This window comes from Oryzias melastigma, linkage group LG6, assembly GCF_002922805.2.
Source record: "Oryzias melastigma strain HK-1 linkage group LG6, ASM292280v2, whole genome shotgun sequence".
NCBI lineage: Eukaryota > Metazoa > Chordata > Actinopteri > Beloniformes > Adrianichthyidae > Oryzias > Oryzias melastigma.
The window spans coordinates 1,704,465-1,721,537 of record NC_050517.1 but is presented as its reverse complement, the minus strand read 5'-3'; the positions used below and the strand labels follow the sequence as shown (position 1 = coordinate 1,721,537).

Genomic DNA, 17,073 nt, shown 5'->3' with positions numbered 1-17,073 from the left:
TTGATCAGACATGTCCACATTAGAGGGAGGGGAGATGCTTTTATGATAATCCACCCCCCCCAGCCGCCACTCATAATGGCTGCATTAGACGCTCATCCCCTCCGCACCCGACACCTGGCCCTCAGTCTCTTCAGCATCACTGTTTGCATTACAGCGCTGCCTAATGGGTCTGGGGGGGTGGGGGGAAACTTTCCAAGAGTTTCCAGTAGATGAGGACCCGGCGAGGAGCCACTGGAAAGGTCCGGTGTGATGGTGATAGATGGCACCGGCGCTGGAGTGGAGGGCGGAGGGGGTCCATTACGGCTCGCTCCGTCTAGCCACTCAGCTGGCCGCCGGATGGCTGAAGGACTCTGGGAAGTGCTGCTGTGAGCGAGTGAGTTCTGCCCAACCCGGTCCGGATCAATGCGGACCCCCCCGCCGCTTTCCGGTCAGGACGGTCGGCGTTCTTCTGCCTTCTGACTCCAGGAATGTGGAGCTCTGCGGGAGGAGAGCCACCTGGACACCATCAGTCTCACTGAAGGTAAACATCTCCCACATTCCTGCCGGCGCGCTGGCCCGCACAGGTCAAGGGTCACAATGACAAACGAGTGACCCGGGAGCCCTGAGAGGCCGCCAGAGGAGCCTCTGGAATCTCTCAGCAGGACACAGACTCACATTCAGTCGCTCAGGAGCCATCGGGGTCCCAGGGCCGCTCTGCAGGCCCGAGCTGTGGCTCCACCCCCACCGAGATGTGGCTCCACCCCCACCACGACTGCACAGCAGGAGAACAGCCCGGAGCATGCTCAGATACCAACGTAAACTCAGAGAAGGGAGGGACAATCTCAAAGAAAACATCCACAGAAAGTCTGAGACGTTACAAACCCTGATGTTCAGGAACGAGCTGAAACAGGAAATCTCTGTAGAACTCTGAGTCAATGAAGACGAAAACGTAGGAAAAAAACGCTGAATAATATGACATCATCCGCCGGCTTTGAGTCTTTGCTGTTACACGTGTTCCTCTTTGGTTTCCTTCATCACCAGGACATCCGACTGTAGAAAAACTAAATGAGTAAATCACATGAAGACGATTAAAATAAGTATTCACAGGTAACATGAACCTGGTAAGGGGGGGGGCGACTCACACACACCTGCAGGATTAAGACATGTGTCAAAGTCAAGGCCCGGGGGCCGAATCCGGCCCTCCGGGTAATTCTATCCGGCCCTCCAGATCATTTTATTTTATTGTTATTAATGACCCGATGTTATCTTGAGCTCATTTCTAACTTGTATCATTTTAACAAATTATATTTTTACTTGGAGTCAAATGTGGTTCACTTCCATCTTATCCCTTTCGGGGTCTCCACAGCGTAACAGCACCCACTGTTTGGCATCAGTGAGTTTTTACGCCGGATGCCCTTCCTGACACAACCCTGTACTTGAGGGGCACAGGGACCCAGTGAGGCAGCAGCGTCAAGGGTCTAAGGACCCAATCTGGGTGGGGATCAGTGGACAACCCTGGAATCGAACCCAGGGCTCCTGCGTGCCTTCAACTAGCCCACTGAGCCACCCAGCCGCTTACTTGGAGTCAAATATTGGAAGTTATTTAAGGTTAAAGTTTATTTATTCTGGAATAATATTCCTGCCTTTTTATTATGCATAATTATGGTAAAAAGCTACAATTTAAAGTTGAAAAAAATAGCATTCTGCAGCTTTTTGGGCTATTTTGGCATTTATTAAGATTTTTAGGCTATTTTGGAGTTTAGCTAATATTTCAGCTACATGCTAACTGTTTTGGCTAACCTACTTTTTATGCTAATTAGGCATTTAGCTAATATTTTAGCTGCTATCAGCTTCAGCGTTTTCAGCTATCAGCACTAGCATCTTCAGAGGTCAAATTCATCTTACAGCATCCACACTAGCATTATCACAGGTAATGCTATATATCTAGTTCATACTTATATTAAAAGTTACAGTTTTAAAGTTTTAATAATGTAGTTTTAGAGTGTTCAATAAATGTTTATCCTTTTCGTCCCGCGACCTCAGGTTTGATCTGGATTTTGGTCCCCCGTGTGATTGAGTTCGACACTCCTGCTTCAAGGCTTTTACGGTCACCTCAAGAAACATCATGAAAATGGAATGTTCCGTTGTTGTGTGCCGTAAATGAGTCATAGAGCATAATAAAAGTTACACCCACGTATGACAAACAGGTGATGCTGTCGTACGGCGTCCTTACACCACTCTCAAGTGTTAGGAAGGTGTGAGTTCTGGGTCCCGACTGACCAAATGCACCCGTGCATGCACGTGATCCGTTTGTGCACCGCAGGACGCCTATCTCCATGAAGCCCTTCGCTGTCCTGCTCTGCATCAGATCCGTTCTGTACTGTGAGAACCCTGGAGGCCGTGGTTCCAGGGTTCTGACTGGACAGAGAGTTACTATCATGTTTAACCCTTTGGCTCCTGGAGAGCAGAAAAACCAGAACCAGAACCCTCAGTCGCCTCCAGGGTCTCTGCTGGTGTTACGAGACATTAAAACAGAACATCACGCAGTAGGATGTCTGCAGAGGACCCGCCCACTTTGAGGCAGGGCTGTGAGCACAGTTCCAGTGTGGAGCTGTTGGTGGAATCTGTAGGTCACATAGAGGATATTCATTCACCTTCCTCCTCCCCATGGGGGGGTTTGAATCCCGGGACACTGTAGCCCTCATTGCTCCAAAAGTCAGACGTTAGGACTCAAACGCAGAAAGTAATCAGAGTAAATGAGAGGAGGGGGTTGGAGCTGCTGAGTGTTCAATTCAATTTTATTTCTATAGCCCAAAAGCACAATTGAAATTTGCCTTATTGGGCTTCATGCAGGTAATTTTACAGATGCAGAAAATTAGTCATAAAATATGAACAATAACTAAAAACTAAACAGACTACATAAACTGGTTATCCCTGCCCTTAGACCCTCCCTCCCTTTAAGGAAAAACTCCTAAAAAACCTGAGTCAGGAAAAAAGAAGAAACCTTAGGGATTCCCACATGAAGGAGAGATCCTATCCCAGGATGGACAGGCGATACCAGAACGGTTAAAGAAAAATTAGCTTCTACAACTATGTATCTAAGAGTTCATTCAGATAAAGCTGAGGGACGAGTGATGATGAAGTCCACAGTCATGATGAAGCAGAAGTGCAGTCCACGACCAGGAGCAGGAGGACAGACGACCCAGCAGGAATCACTCTCACTCAGAGATGCAGGATGGTGTCGGGGGCGTGGTCCACGGCCAAGAGTGGGAGCGTGGGCGATCCACCGGGGATCTGAAATCTCTCCCGCTCCCCAGAGGAGAGTGGGAAAGAAGAACAACATGTGAATGGAACTGCACCAACAAAAGCATGGAGAACTAAATACAATAAATAATAAAGAATAGAAGAGAGGAGAAGTAGATGAGAATAGAGAACAGAACCCCAGAGCTGATCTGAATAATAATAATAGAAAATCTAAATTTATATTTAAACGCATCAATATTAATTTATGAATCTAGCCTCACAAGGACCACATGAGAGGGAATATTCTCTGATTACTAGCTAGCCTGGCAGAACGCCTGTCCAAAGAGGAATGTTTTAAGGCTAGTTTTGAAGGTAGAAACTGTGCTGGCCTCTCTGACATGAGCTGGGAGCTTATTCCATAGAACAGGGGCTTGATGGCTGAAGGTTCTACCTCCAACTGGACTTTTAGAAATTCTAGGAACTACAAGCAGTCCAGCGTTTGTTGTGTTTGAGTGTCTTGGTTGGGGGGTAAATTCCCCTGCAGACCTGCTGCTGCTGTTTCACTTTTGTTTTCCTCCATCATTGATCTCCAGTCACGGAGGTCTGTGGGGATTCCAGCGGTGAAAGGTGGCGGCGAGGGGGAGGGGCGGGGGGCTTTCCAACAGGTTGATCTGGAGGCCATTACTGCTGTGACACACAATGACCCCCCCCGGGCTTCTGGCACAACAAGAACTCAGAGAGGGGGGGAGGGGGGGCGAGCGTGCCTGGACGGTGTTTAGCTGTGATTAGATTGAGCGGCACCGGCCTGCCGCTCAGGGCGCGGCGGTGAGTTCCTGTGGCCATCCTCATGACCTCACACCGAAACACGCCAATTACCCGCCGCTGGACTTTCCACTCTTCCCCAAACAAACCCCCCCCCCCATCCACCGCCTTTCACTACCAGACAGAAAATCATCTTTTTCCCGCCAAGGACAAATTCACACGGAAGACTGGAGGACTCTCCGCTCACCAGAACCAGAACCGTCCTGTAGAACCTGCAGGTTTTCACTCTTCAGGAGGATTCCCCCAAATATGCTTAGAAAGCAGCAGATGTATGACGAAAACGCCACGTTTCCTCTGTTTTGGCCCCTCCCTCAACAGCCAAACTGGGATTCTTCTCCAGGAAGATTCAGGATGTCCAGAACCAAAGATGGACCAACAACCAGCCAGCATCTTTTAGAGCAGTCAATCAGGAGACCAAAATCCAGATCACCACTGAGATCACGGGCCGAACAGGATAAACATTTACTGAACACTCTAAAACTACATTGTAAAACTTTAAAACTGTAACTTTTTAACATAATTATGAACTACATACATATCATTACCTGTGATAATGCGAGTGTGAATGCTGGAATCTGAATTTGGCCTCTGAAGATGCTGAAGCTGAAAACACTGAGGCCAATAGTCAGCTAAAATTTTTGCTTAAAAGCAAAATTAGCCTAACAAGCGAAAAAAAAAAGACTTTGGTTAGCCAAAACAGCTAGCATGTTCCTGAAAAAAGTCCAAAATAGCCTAAAAATCTTCTTAAATGCCAAAATAGTCCAAAAAACTAGCAGAATGCCAATTTTTAAAACTTTAAAACTAAATTTTTAACATAACTCTGAATAATAAAAAGTAAATAACTTAAATAACTTTCAATATTTTCCCCTCTATAAAAATATAATTTGTCAAAATTCTATAAGTTAGAAATGAGCTCAAGATAACATCGGCCGGATCTGGCCCCCGGGCCTTGACTTTGACACGTTTTACAGGTCGATCCGTGTGGACGCTGAGGCACAGGAGATGGAAGCCGACTTGAAGGCGAGTCCTGCTCTGCTGGACCTGCTGGTTCCAGAGAGGAGAGTGTCCTAAGAACTCGGTCCTGGAGAAATCAAAGCAGGTGTGTTTGAGCAGAGTAGGGCTGAAAGTGCAGGACGCTGTTGCCCGGGTCCAGGTTTGGACCCACTGTGTTTGTCAGAGCTGCTTATGGGTTCAGATTCACAAAGTGTGATCCCACTGGTAACGTAAACTGGAAGTTATGCTCACAAACTCCGACCAACTTCAGTCGACTCCTGAGTGGAATAAACATCAATTCCATGATTTTTGACAAACACATTCTGAACCAAAAGTTTTTGCTCTCAGATGTGAACTCTGAACAGAAGAACCCAGGAAGCAGTCCGACTCTGGTTCAGGTCCTCCTGGTCTCTGGAGCAGCAGTGGATCATCAGCATATTTGACCTTTTTCTTTAGAAGCTGAAACAGACAAACAGCCGGGTTCAGGATGGAATCATTTCCTGGTGAGGCCTGGATTTGTGGTTTGGGGGGTTTTTGGTGTCAGAGGACCGGCGTGCGAGCCCGTTTGTGATGGGTCTTGTCAGCGGGGGCTGTTGAACCCTCTGAAGTGGCAGATGGATCACCCGGGGGCCGCGTTGTGGCCTGGCTGTGTTGGGACTTGTACCTGCTCAGTCTTGACTCTGAGCCCAGCAGCACCTGAGGCTCCACATCATGCAGAGGTGGCCGTCTGCAAAAAGAGGCGGGAACGGGTCAGAACGCCGCGCTGCAGAGAGAACGTTAACCTCCATCAGTTGAAACGATGTTTGATTTGTGACTGTGATGAATTCGTAGACCGAGTTTCTTACGATTGATCGGAATGACGATCAAGTATATTGATGAGGATGGATCTGAGGAGGATTATCTGCTGAGTCAGGGGATTCATTAAAGGAATGACGTTCTGAACTTCAGAGCAGCTGAAGTTCCACTGATGAAGACTCTGGATGAAGAAGTTTAAAAAATGTGGAAAAACAAAGGTCCAGGAAGCAACATGAAGCTCCGTTAGCCTCATGGATGCTAGTTAGCTGGTTGATGATCCTCTGATCCTGATTACCATGGTTTCACATTTCTACAGCAGTGAAAACATGAGGAGGACTGGATTCATCTCATTTGTTTCACTGAAAGTTCCTGAAACTTGAGATAATGTAGAAACCAGAGTTCTTTTTTCTTTTGCTATCAGCTGACCAATCAGATGCCTCAATATCAATAGGCGGAGCCTGCTGGCCCCCACGTTCAACATTGAAAACATTTGGCAGTTTTCGTGTAGTCTGCTCACAGTGGAAGGGGTGTGGCCTTTAAATAAGCTCACTCCTGTTTGGTGAGAGTGGTTGCCATAGAAACAATGACTCAGACCAATCACTGCTCACAGATGACATCTGGTTCCAACATGGTGGCGCCCAAATCACTAAAGAATAGTGACTGAATTGACTCATTGGGTTGGAGGCGGAGCTTTCTTCTGAGTGACATCCCTCGGTCCAGTTCTCACATACAGACGACGGTGTGAGGTGTGTTTCTTTGCCGCATTTACCCTTAGGGGAGGTATTTCAGGTTTTAGGATAATAGACTTCACATTATTGACAACATTAACATTAAGTTAGAGAAATCTTCAGCGTCTCTCCAGCTTCAGACATGAACTTCCTGCTGGTTCTGCAGGACAACGATCCACTTCCTGTTGGCTGTAGTTCAGTCTGAGTCTTCAAACGTGTAAGAAGAGATTCTAGAATTCAACTGAGTTCTTTGGTCCATCTAATCATGTTGGCAAACGTTCTCATTCAACCTCGTTCTCCTGAACTTCCAGGTTTGTCTTTTCCTTCAAACACAGCCGAGCGGCGAGTTTGCTTTCCAAAGTCAGCTGCAGCAAAAAGACAATGAACTGAATCCTGCCGCGGAGAAGATTAGATTGTGAAATCTTTAGTACAAGTCTGGACTGATCAATGCTTGGAAGGAGCGAGTGCAGAACATCTTCTCTGAGGCTACGGTTTCAACACGCCAGGAGAGCTGCCTCATTAGGAGGCCGGCTCTGCTCGGCTACAAACTCATCAATAAACCAGACGCCTGCCACACTCAATCCCTAAAGCCCGCCAGCCTTTGAGCAATCAGAGGAGCTGCTAATCCCGGGATCGCACCGGCGACTGTTTGCTGTAATCAGAAACTGAAGCTGCAGCTTCAACTCTCACAGCTGAAGAGTTCAGGGATGAAATCGTGTTTACATCTCTGCTCTCAGGGAAATGTGAGTCTGTGGACTCTTCTGAGCACGCTCAGATCGCACGCTCATCCTTACAGACACATCATCTCTGATGTCCAACACATTATTCTGAAGGAATGAATACCTGCTGCAGTTTGCTCCGCCCACCTGAACAGCATGCCGGACCAACACATTCTCACTCCCAACTCCTTACATATTGACGTTTGGTTAAGGACTCCTCCGCGCCGCTTTTGACGTCTCAAAATTGTTATTTTTTGACGTCCTGGCAGTTCTCATTAAATCACGGGTCCAACCGCCGGGTCACGAACCAAAACCGATAGCGGTACCCTAACTCTGACCCGGTACCAGTTAGCATCCAGTGCTGTGTCTGATACCATGTCAGGGTTTGGGTTCTGGTACTGGACTTGTCCCCAGAACCAGTCCGCATCCGGTTCTGCATCCGGTACCATGTCCGGTACTGCGTCCGGTTCTGCATCCGGACCGCGTCCCAAGGGTTCCAACCATTAATTTTCTGTAAAATGTGCTGAATGCCAAGAACTCAAATGTGAAAACCTTTCCTTCTCCTCTGGTCAGTGCAACTATCGTTAAACCGACAGCTGTTAGCCGCGTCGCCCGGGAATACTTGAACGAATCGGTGGCGGCGAGGCCGGCTGCGTCTGGACCGCGTTCAAACCGCTAGCATAAGACGGTGGTGACTAACCGAAGGCCTGCCTCCTCCATGAAGGCCGTCAGTCAGCGGTTTGAAGCGTTCGGCCATCGCTGCGCCTGTCAGCACGCTGAAAAGCTGCACTGTTTCACATGTGTGGTTGCTATAGCAACATCACTAAAGCCAGACGATCCGAGTAGAACGCAGTGACGGGGTGTGACTGTAAAAGCACCGTCTTCCAGAGTTTCTGTTCTTTGATCCACTGCAGCTTTCTAACCATGAATGCGATAATTCCAGCAGATTCTGATGGAGAAGAGCGGCTGGAATTATGGTGGTATCGGTTGAAGAGTTACAGGGTTTTGTGTACGCGTCAGCGGCGACGCCTCAGCTCTTAAAGGGTCTTATTTTTCGTTGTTTGTCTACGTGGCGTGGAAGTCTGGACGGAGTTTGATGGAGGATGACACGCTCTTCCTCTCAACAGCTGGAGCTCGCTCACCAGGTGTGAACAGCAGCATGTTTATGTAAATGTGCGCTCGCACATGCACGCCACCCCGCCCCCCTGTCCGTGACAACTCCTGCGGGACGGCCGCCGTTAATCAGAGCAAGATGTTTATTTTCATGCCTGTAATGATCCCGGCAGGACGTTCCACACGCGGACGCTGACATGTTTTCCTCCAACCTACATCTGTTTGTGTCACCATCAATCCTCCGTGACACGCCGTTCACCGCCTCCCCCCCGGGCCGCGCACAGCTGGGGCCTCCGGCAGCACCGGGGCCGCGGCGGGCGACCCAGAACTCAACGCAGCAAAGGAGCTTCTGGTCGTATTTGATTCTACATTGGTTTGTCCCAAAGAGATCAAAGGTTTTAGAGTGAACCGATCAAAGGAAAGGGCGCAAATGACTCCGCCCTTTTGTACCGTATCCATGCCGACCACTCAAGTTGGGGGCGGGTTAAAGTGCAGGAGAAATGTGTAAAAGAAACGGAAAACCAACTGAGAAGTTCTTCAGATCCAGCAAACAAATAATGGAAATAAATAAACTCTACGCATGTTTTTACAGGTATAATGAAGACAAAAGTCTGTTTGTTCAGCTCTGTATACTCTGAGAAAGTCCTAAACAAACAACATTTTATTGACATTTTTGACAAAACATTTAAATGCTGATATAAATGTTTTAGATTTTTTGTCTGCAATCTGTGGCTCTTTTATCCCTTTATCACTATTTAGCTTTAATGAAAAATGCTAACAATTGAAAATATAATAGATTAGTTATTTAAGTTTTGTCATTTCTGCTCAGATTTTTAACATGTCAAACAACTAATAAAAAAAGTTTAATTTACTGTCAAGAATTCTGCACAAATGTTCTTTAAATTTGTGTTTTAATTTATAGTTGGTCAAAAAAGTCTCCAAATGTTTTATTTTGGCAAAGGACACAAAAGGGGGTAAAGCTTTGAACAAATGCAGTTTGAACAAATGTCATTTGTTCTGTGCCTCACATCTTTGAACGACGGAAGAAATGTCAGTTTATTGTAAATGTTCTGAGGTTTTTTTAATTAATGGAACACGCTAACGCTTTTGGCTAGTTTGTTATCTACTGGGGTTTTTTGGTTAATTTAGGGTTTAGCTTCTATTTTAGCAACATGCTAATGCTTTTGGCTAATTTTGTTTATTGAGGCTATTTTAGAGTTAAGCTAGCATTTAAGCAATGTGCTAGCTTTTTTGGAAAATTTGGCATCTCCTGGGGGTTTGTTATGCTATTTTGGAGTTTAGCTTCTATTTTAGCAACATGCTAACGCTTTTGGATAATTTAGGGTTTTGAGGCCATTTGAGAGTTAAGCTAGTATGTAACCAATGTGCTTGCTTTTTTTGTTGCTAATTTGGCATCTACTGGGGATTTTAAGCTATTTAGCAGTTTAGATCATTTTTGCAACATGCTAACGTTTTTGGCTAGCTTGTAGTCTACATGGTTTTTTAGGCTAATTTAGAGTTTAGGTTCTATTTTAGCAACAGGCTAATATTTTTTGACTAATTTAGTTTACTCAGGAATTTTAGGATAATTTAAAGTTTAGCTAATATTTAAGTAAAGTGTTAGCTTTTTTGGCTAATTTGACATTAATAAAGGTTTTTATGCTAACTTGGAATTAGCAAATATTCTTGTAAAATGCTAACATTTTTGGCTGTTTTTCTTATTTACTGGGGTTTTTCACGCTAATTTAGAGTTTAGTTTCTATTTTAGCTGCAGGCTAACATTTTTTCTACTAATTCCGTTTTTTTTTGGCTGTTTAGCTAGTAATTGAGCAACGTGCTAGCTTTTTTGGCTAATTTGGCATCTACTAAGGTTTTTTAGGCTAATTTGGAGTTTAGCTCATATTTAAGCAACACAGAAAGTATTTTTGCAAAATTAATAGGGATCTTTAAGCAAGTTTACAGCAATTATTAAAGAAACTTAGGTCAAATTCAGTCCTCTTTCATAGTTTTTTAATGAAATGTCCAGTTTTTTATCTAATTTAACATTTTGCAAACAGCTTTTGCATTTCCATCCCTCCTGCAATTAAAGTCAATTACGTCACCATTTTTAGCAAAAAGCCTCAGCATCTTCAGTGACTATTTTCATCAAAAAGCATTCATATTATCGCAAGTAATTCAACTTTTCTAGTTTAATGATTGTAATATTTAAGTTACTTTCATAAACCAATGTTTAATTGACAAAAACCTTTTTCTAACGGTAAAGCGAGACTTTGTGGCTCTGATTGGTTCTGGTTTGTAAGAAACTAGACCAAATGGGTCTTTAGTGTTAAAGGTTGCAGACCCCTGGTCTAGTCGTATGCTTGAAGGTTTCTCTTTTTCACAGTATGTAGGTAAATGCAGCGTGGAGCTGTCGTAGGTAACCAATGTCTTCATTCAGAGGCTCACAAACGGTTTCGGTGGAATCGTTTTTCTCCCAAAGAGGATCTTCCCGTCGGCCGCCGTGCTTCAGGTTTTCTGTTCGTATCTGTTACATGTCTGCTAATGCAGCTGGCCTCGCTGGGTGGGGGGTGTTCAGGGCGCAGCAAGGGTCACTGGGTGGCTGGGGGCAATGGGAGAGGAAGAGGAGGCGACTGGGGGAGGTGGTGAAATTGAAAAGGCATGTGGAGATAGATGTGACTGCGGGACGGACGTTTCCAGATGCCCGGCCGGGCACCGAGGGGCCGAGCAGAGCCACCCTCCCGTGGGACGTGACTCACCTGGAAGGAGGGCCAAGCGCTGCCAGATGTGGAGGAAGCCGCCTGGGTCCTCCACGCGGCCCAACTAACACTGTCTCGATTGTGCTGCAGCATATGCTTCCAGTCAAGGGTGAAAAATGCAGGCACCAGCACATGCCAGAAGTCTTTCAAGCAGAGCCCGGCAGTCAGCCTGCAGCCACACACACACACGGATCCTCCCGCCAGAGCAGCGCAGACATGTCACCGCACAGCAAGTCAAGGCTGGTTCAGCCGTGAAGCAGCTCAGAGGGACCCAGTCCAGACACCCAACCCCGGGAAGCACAACACACCCACCCAGACGCACACACAGCGCTCACCTTTCCAGGAGAGACCAAAGGAAGGAGCGGACGGCGACGAAACCCAAACAAAAGGCCCTGCAGTCGCACAACCACGGAGAAGTCGCACAAACACACTACTGCTCCGTCTGAAACGAGGAAAAGTGGAAACCTGACACAGAGCTTTGGAGCTGAAAATGTCAGACAGCTGAAACACCGTCTTTTTGAAAGCTGTTAACGGTGAAAGACTCAAAGAAACGAAAGATCACCAACAACATCAGAGAACCCCTACCCAGAATGCTTTAGTTTGTTAGAGCAAATAAACCCGACACAAACGCGGGATCAGAACAATCCTGGGAAAGTCTTAGCTGAAAAACAAAAGCAGAAGCTGAAAATGCTGAATAAAATAAAATCAAAAATAAGGAACTACAAAGAACAGTTACAAAATCAAAAGAAAAAAGCTGAACAATAAAATAACTAAGAAAATCTTCAGGTATCGTCTGGACAGAGGCTTTGGAAACAGGCTCACAGAAGCTAGACGTGCTAATGAAGCTCGGACACTAACGAAGTGGCAATGCTGCATGTGACCACTAGAGGGTGTTTTCAGAACCATCACCTCCAAAAGTCCGACTTGATAACAAACTGAAACCCGTCTGCTCTCAGACATCTTTCCAATATTTTTTATTTTTTTATTTATGATGATTTTTTGGAGGGTGGACTGAACTTGACCCCGCCCATTCACCTCTTTACAGCATGTCATTGTGGGCGGAGCAAACTCTGGTCAGAGAGGATCCATCCATTGTTCCAAAAAGTGGATGAAGATGCAGAATCTTCACGCTGTGATGAAAAATCCAAGTCCAGATGGAAGCAGCTGGAAGGTGAACCGCGTTAGATTTAATGATAAACAGAGAAGTCTGGAACTTTCCTCTGTTGCTGAAGCTTAAATAAAAGGCTATGTTTATGGTGGATCAGAAGGTAAATCTGTTGGTTTGTTCTCTGCTGACGGCTCTTAAAAACGTTCTCCGATGGGAGTTTAGGAACCGCACTGAGTTTTTTCAGAGCAGAACTTCCCGGACAGACCCGGTTCCTGCCGTGGAACTCAGGTGTGAGGTGGAGGAGACTCGGAGGCAGGAGGGACACGGCTGGAAAAATCCCAGTTAACCCGACACCCACTCACACGCCAGACGCTGATTTAGCAACGCCGCACATTCGTCACTTGGTTGGTTTGTGTGTGTGTGTCAGGTTTGTGTAGCGACATGCAGCTGGTGAGCACACGTCCCATTCAAGCTGCAAATCTCATCCAAATCCCCCTCACCTGCAGCCAAACACCAGCACACACACCGACACACAGGTCTGGAAGTCCAAGGGCCCTGAGCAGGAATGTGTGTGTTGCACAATGACCTCATTGTGCCATGATATGGCTTGTCTGAGCCGCGCTCTGTGGCAGAGTCACACCTGTTCCACCTATGCCAAAGGGCTGACAAAGCCAGAGATACATCAATCAGCGTTGAGCGTGCTCAGAGATGAACGGCCACATGCACACACATGCTGGCTGCGCTGAAGTGGCGCTGTCTGCGTCTGCTCAGGGTGGCTCCCTCACCTCCATTACTGGGATTTGCTACGACGGTCGGACGGATTTCCAAACGCGTCGTTTGCTTTGACTTGTCGGCTTCTTACAGTAAAGCTTTATCGACGGCTGACATGGAGGCGCAAACGCCGAAAACAAACCAAAGAGTTTGAGTTTGGAGCAGTCCCGTTACGTTGGGCTGAGGATGGCGGCGTGGAGTGGTGCAGCTGCGTCTGCAGCTTGAGGAGCTGGAGGTCATCAGAGACGGTTGGTAACGACACTTTCAGTGAAGAGGAGGTCCGACTGCTGCTTCGGAGGACAGCAGAGCGGTGTGCAGGGTGCAGTGGGCAGCCACAGATTCCAACCCTCTTACCGGACTTGAGGAACTGAGACGGTCCCCTTGAAGAAACCAAATCACAGCAGATTCTCTACAGCTTTTCAGAGGACTGCCATCAGCGGTGGGCGGGACTCTAGTCCCTCGTTTCCACTGAGACGTCCAGACCGGACTGGACTTTTGAGCTGTTTGACCCGTTGAACAGGACCGACTGGTACCATTTCTGGTCCCCTGTTTGTCATAGGTCCATAGAAAAATGAAATGGACCCGTGAGGGCGGAGCTTATGTCATCACATGATGTAACCCATTGATTGGTGGAAAGCTCCATCATCAGTCTACGCCCGCCTGCGCTTTGTTGGCCCAACGCTCAATGGAAACGCTCACTTGAATTGAACCGGACCGTTCTAAACATGCCAAGAGGGGACTGGTCTGGTCCGGACCGCTGAGGGGAAACGAGGTCTGTGGGTCTGAGGGGTTCAAACTGTGACTGAAGCAACAGAACGTGAATGGTGTGTACTTCTATCGCACTCTTCACTGTCCCGTTCACCCAGGAACACACTGATGGAGGATGCTGGCGCCGACCTGTAACCGCCAGGAGCAACGAGAGTCTGACCATAGGACACCTCAGCACGTGGGTGGGTAAAGCGGGAATTGAACCTGTGATTTTACGATCAGAGGTCTTCCTTTGCTCCATCAGTGAAATGTTGGTTTTACTCCAAGCCACAGGGTTTCACCTTTCCCTCACCAACATCTACAGAGTTCTTCCTCACTCTACTCCTCTTCCTCGTGCTCCTCTTCCTCACTCTACTCCTCTTCCTCACTCTACTCCTCTTCCTCACTCTCCTCCTCCTCACGCTCCTCTTCTTCGTGCTCCTCTTCCTCACTCTCCTCTTCCTCACTCTACTCCTCCTCCTCACTCTCCTCTTCACGCCAGTGTCTTCGGACGTGTCTGCGGCCCGCTGCTGCGCCGCTGTCGCCGAGCCCGTCCTGCCGCGGTTCTGGACCCAGAAGGGAGTCATTAGGACAGTTTCCAGAGTGACATTCGATCCAGCCGCGCATTGGTCCCTGGTGCCGGAAGAGCGTTTCCAGTAAGCCTCAGATCCTCTGGTGATAAAGGCTTCAGCCGAGGCCAAAGTGATGTTTCAGTGGGAAATGACTGCCGCTTGTCACATTATCACCAGCAGTCTGGGAAGAATCAATCAATACCCATTTTGTGAAGGTCCATCAGGGAGAGCTGCTGCAGCTGATAATGATGATGATGGTGGACCTTTTTGTCTCTCAGAAAACAGATCCTCTGATTCTCACGGAGACGATGAACTGGAGGGAGCTGGGTTTGGGTTCATTTACCCCAGAAACTTTCTGCTTTTGGAGCTGTTCAGCTGGAAATCCGACCTGGTTCTGATGTTTTTGTAGCACCAGTTACATTTGGATGGAAACAGTTGGCCGAGAAAAACATCTCTGATTTTTGCAGATAAGATAGTGGTGGCTTCATCAGCCCTGCAGCAGGACCCACCAGCTTTAGTGGGGCCTAATGCTCTGAACTGAAAGGAAAGATCCATTTCTTTGGATCGGGGTCGTCGGTTCCAACCCCAGTGGAGGTTTGGAGGATTGACCACATCCAAAGACACGTTAAGGCTTGATTTTCAAGATATTGAAAGGTCTTAACCCCCAATCCCAGCTGTCCTTACGGGTGGATACGACCGTCTGCTAATGAAGACGCTCAAACCTGTTTGGGTCACACAGGTGACCCAGAGGAAATATGAAGGTCATAGACCGCTCAGTGAACCGGGAAAAGGAAGCGGTCAATATTTCTACGGGCGTGCTGCAGACGACAGGTTGTAGTGGACACTTCTACAATACGCAAGGATTGTGTAACAGTTCCACCAGTTCAATTTTATTTATATAACTCGATGTCACAGTACAGGTGTCTTAATGGGCTTCACACCGGTTATTGTACAAAAACATAAAGTCAGTCATAAAACAATATTTGGTTGCTAAACTAAACTAAACTGGTCATCCCTCTCCGTAGACCCTCCTTCTCTGTTAGGAAAAACTCCAAAAAAGACCAAAAGATTCCAGAGAAGAAAAATAAGAAACTTTAGGGAAATCCGCATGAAGGAGAGATCCTCTCCCAGGACAGACAGGAGATTTACCAGGACTGTTAAAGAGGAATTAGCTTATCTAACTCTACTACTCCTTGTTTGAATAGTGGAGGAGATGGGCCTCATCCAGACGAGCCAGAGCTGAGGTCTACTGCCAAGGACAGGAGCACAGATGAGCGATCTGGAATCAGGAATCTCTCCTGCTTCCCCGGAGGGGAGTGGGAAAGACGGACAACACATGAATCGCACTGCACCGAACCGAAGCACAGAGAACTATAAAAAATAGATGAAAAGGAGTAGTGGGGTAGATAGAAACAGAGGACAGAACCCCAGTGCACCGTACTTTCTCCAGCAGCCTTCTAACAATTAATTATTTTAATGAAATTCACACCTGGTGATCCTGATCTGAGCCGGTCAGGCTGCAGTCCAGAGTCACTCATGCAACAACTTGTTTAAATAAATGTTGCTTTGGTTCCTCTGAGAGCTCTTTGTCCTGAAAGGGAATTCTTCCTATGTCTTTGTAGGATCAGTAAAAATGCTTTCCAGTATCGCTCTTTTGACTGAAGGTGGCCTCCTTTGCAGAGGTCAGAGGTCAGGAGTGTGGTGGATGTCTCAAATCAATCACCTGATGAGGTTCTGAACATGTTCAGGAGTTCAAACCTGAAACAGGAACAGATCCCAAAGGCGTAGAATCATTCAGGAACAACCGGAGTGTGAAAATGAAACCAGACACTCCTGGAGGCCGGACCGTGTGAGCCTGAGAGCGCAGCGGGTCGGCGCTGGTTCTGCTCAGGCTTCACGGGAGCCGAAAGCGGATCCGGCAGATGAGCAGCAACCCCCCCTCACTGCTGAGCAAACAGCCCAGGTTCCCCAACATGAGGTCAGGCCCATGCAGACTCGCATCAGCAGCTTCAGCCTTCTGACGAGGAAGAGGAGGGAGAAGGTCTTCCTCTGGAATCAGGAACCTCAGAGTGGCCCAGAGAACCTGATCAACTGATGAAAGTCCATAGATGAAGTTTACTTCTAGCTTTGAGCTCCATGCATGTCAATGTTCCAAACAGGAAGTACCAGTGGGTTGTAAGAAGGCCAAAGTCCCATAGACTTCCATTGAGAAACAGTTATTTTATTTATCAGAATAATCATTCTTGCTCTGATGCTTCCTTCTTAACACGTTCTTTATAATCTTCTTTTTTTTAAAGATGTTTTTTCTTTATCCACAGTTATTCAAGTTATAAGCTGACCAATCAGATGCCTCAGTAAAAGCATGTGGCTCCCGCTGGCCCCGCCTCCAACATTTAATTGACAGATTCTTCCAACCCGCTTTCAGTGGGAGGGGTGTGGGCTTCGAACAGGCCGGAACAAGCTCACCTGATTGGTTAAAGTACTTCCTCTAAAAATGTGACTCGGACCGACTCGGACTAGTCGCAGTCGACAGGTTGCTATTGCGGTAGACGACCAGGAAGTGACGGCGAAGGCTCTGGTCTGATCCACGAGGGCCGAAGGTAATGTGTGTCTGGAGGAGTCCTGCCAGCTGAGAGGAGGTCTAGAGCAGTGGTCCCCAACCACCGGGCCGCGGACCGGTACCGGGCCGCAGACCCATTGCCACCGGGCCGCGGAAGAATTTAGGGA

General features: G+C 47.2%; 1 long non-coding RNA gene across 2 annotated transcripts in view; it reads left to right on the top strand.

Moving 5' to 3' along the window:
* Positions 1-17,073, top strand: part of LOC112152895 — a 68,410-nt gene that overhangs the window by 38,487 nt on the left and 12,850 nt on the right. The window contains exon 3 of one of the 2 annotated variants that reach the window (XR_002920406.1): positions 12,194-12,415. The exons of the other annotated variant lie outside the window; for it this stretch is intronic. This is a non-coding gene — a long non-coding RNA (uncharacterized LOC112152895). Of the gene's footprint in view, positions 1-12,193; positions 12,416-17,073 lie in introns of those variants that run through there. 2 annotated transcript variants of the gene reach the window in all.